Genomic DNA, 2,500 nt, shown 5'->3' with positions numbered 1-2,500 from the left:
CTCGAACATGCACCACTCTCGGCCTGCAACGGAGACACACAATACGTAAACATCTGGAATGCGACAATGTCGAGTGCATCCTCTCTGCCACATTGCACCGTCGACACTATGATAACCAGAGCAGTAGGTCCACCTATAAAAGCACAATACCCCACTCCTCCGACAACTACCATTGCTCAGATAAACCAACACCACCAACACACATCCTACACAGAGGGGCACCAAATATCACCCCCCCGCCCTCGTGTTATACCACATGAAAAATTGCAGAAGTGAGAGACACAGACCCGCCAGCCTCTTGCTACAAGCATCGAACCGACGTGACATATCTGACGGTGACTCAGGCATCCGCGTACTGCCACAACTATCCACCCCCCCCCCCCCACTCTCTCTCTGCCCCCTTCCCACACAATACCGAATTTAACCAACTTTATCGCTTAACCTAACTGTGGCTGTACCAGATTATCGCTTAACCTAACTGTGGCTGTACCAGATTATCGCTTAACCTAACTGTGGCTGTACCAGATTATCGCTTAACCTAACTGTGGCTGTACCAGATTATCGCTTAACCTAACTGTGGCTGTACCAGATTATCGCTTAACCTAACTGTGGCTGTACCAGATTATCGCTTAACCTAACTGTGGCTGTACCAGATTATCGCTTAACCTAACTGTGGCTGTACCAGATTATCGCTTAACCTAACTGTGGCTGTACCAGATTATCGCTTAACCTAACTGTGGCTGTACCAGATTATCGCTTAACCTAACTGTGGCTGTACCAGATTATCGCTTAACCTAACTGTGGCTGTACCAGATTATCGCTTAACCTAACTGTGGCTGTACCAGATTATCGCTTAACCTAACTGTGGCTGTACCAGATTATCGCTTAACCTAACTGTGGCTGTACCAGATTATCGCTTAACCTAACTGTGGCTGTACCAGATTATCGCTTAACCTAACTGTGGTTGTACCAGATTATCCCTTAACCTAACTCAATTTGTCCCTTAACCTAACTCAATTTGTCCCTTAACCTAACTCAATTTGTCCCTTAACCTAACTCAATTTGTCCCTTAACCTAACTCAATTTGTCCCTTAACCTAACTCAATTTGTCCCTTAACCTAACTCAATTTGTCCCTTAACCTAACTCAATTTGTCCCTTAACCTAACTCAATTTGTCCCTTAACCTAACTCAATTTGTCCCTTAACCTAACTCAATTTGTCCCTTAACCTAACTCAATTTGTCCCTTAACCTAACTCAATTTGTCCCTTAACCTAACTCAATTTGTCCCTTAACCTAACTCAATTTGTCCCTTAACCTAACCCACGTTGTCCCTTAACCTAACCCACGTTGTCCCTTAACCTAACCCACGTTGTCCCTTAACCTAACCCACGTTGTCCCTTAACCTAACCCACGTTGTCCCTTAACCTAACCCACGTTGTCCCTTAACCTAACCCACGTTGTCCCTTAACGTAACCCACGTTGTCCCTTAACGTAACCCACGTTGTCCCTTAACGTAACCCACGTTGTCCCTTAACGTAACCCACGTTGTCCCTTAACGTAACCCACGTTGTCCCTTAACGTAACCCACGTTGTCCCTTAACCTAACCCACGTTGTCCCTTAACGTAACCCACGTTGTCCCTTAACCTAACCCACGTTGTCCCTTAACCTAACCCACGTTGTCCCTTAACCTAACCCACGTTGTCCCTTAACCTAACCCACGTTGTCCCTTAACCTAACCCACGTTGTCCCTTAACCTAACCCACGTTGTCCCTTAACCTAACCCACGTTGTCCCTTAACCTAACCCACGTTGTCCCTTAACCTAACCCACGTTGTCCCTTAACCTAACCCACGTTGTCCCTTAACCTAACCCACGTTGTCCCTTAACCTAACCCACGTTGTCCCTTAACCTAACCCACGTTGTCCCTTAACCTAACCCACGTTGTCCCTTAACCTAACCCACGTTGTCCCTTAACCTAACCCACGTTGTCCCTTAACCTAACCCACGTTGTCCCTTAACGTAACCCACGTTGTCCCTTAACGTAACCCACGTTGTCCCTTAACGTAACCCACGTTGTCCCTTAACCTAACCCACGTTGTCCCTTAACCTAACCCACGTTGTCCCTTAACCTAACCCACGTTGTCCCTTAACCTAACCCACGTTGTCCCTTAACCTAACCCACGTTGTCCCTTAACCTAACCCACGTTGTCCCTTAACCTAACCCACGTTGTCCCTTAACCTAACCCACGTTGTCCCTTAACCTAACCCACGTTGTCCCTTAACCTAACCCACGTTGTCCCTTAACCTAACCCACGTTGTCCCTTAACCTAACCCACGTTGTCCCTTAACCTAACCCACGTTGTCCCTTAACCTAACCCACGTTGTCCCTTAACCTAACCCACGTTGTCCCTTAACCTAACCCACGTTGTCCCTTAACCTAACCCACGTTGTCCCTTAACCTAACCCACGTTGTCCCTTAACCTAACCCACGTTGTCCCT

This window comes from Schistocerca gregaria, unplaced genomic scaffold (assembly GCF_023897955.1).
Source record: "Schistocerca gregaria isolate iqSchGreg1 unplaced genomic scaffold, iqSchGreg1.2 ptg001327l, whole genome shotgun sequence".
Lineage (NCBI taxonomy): Eukaryota > Metazoa > Arthropoda > Insecta > Orthoptera > Acrididae > Schistocerca > Schistocerca gregaria.
This window is presented reverse-complemented; position numbering follows the sequence as displayed.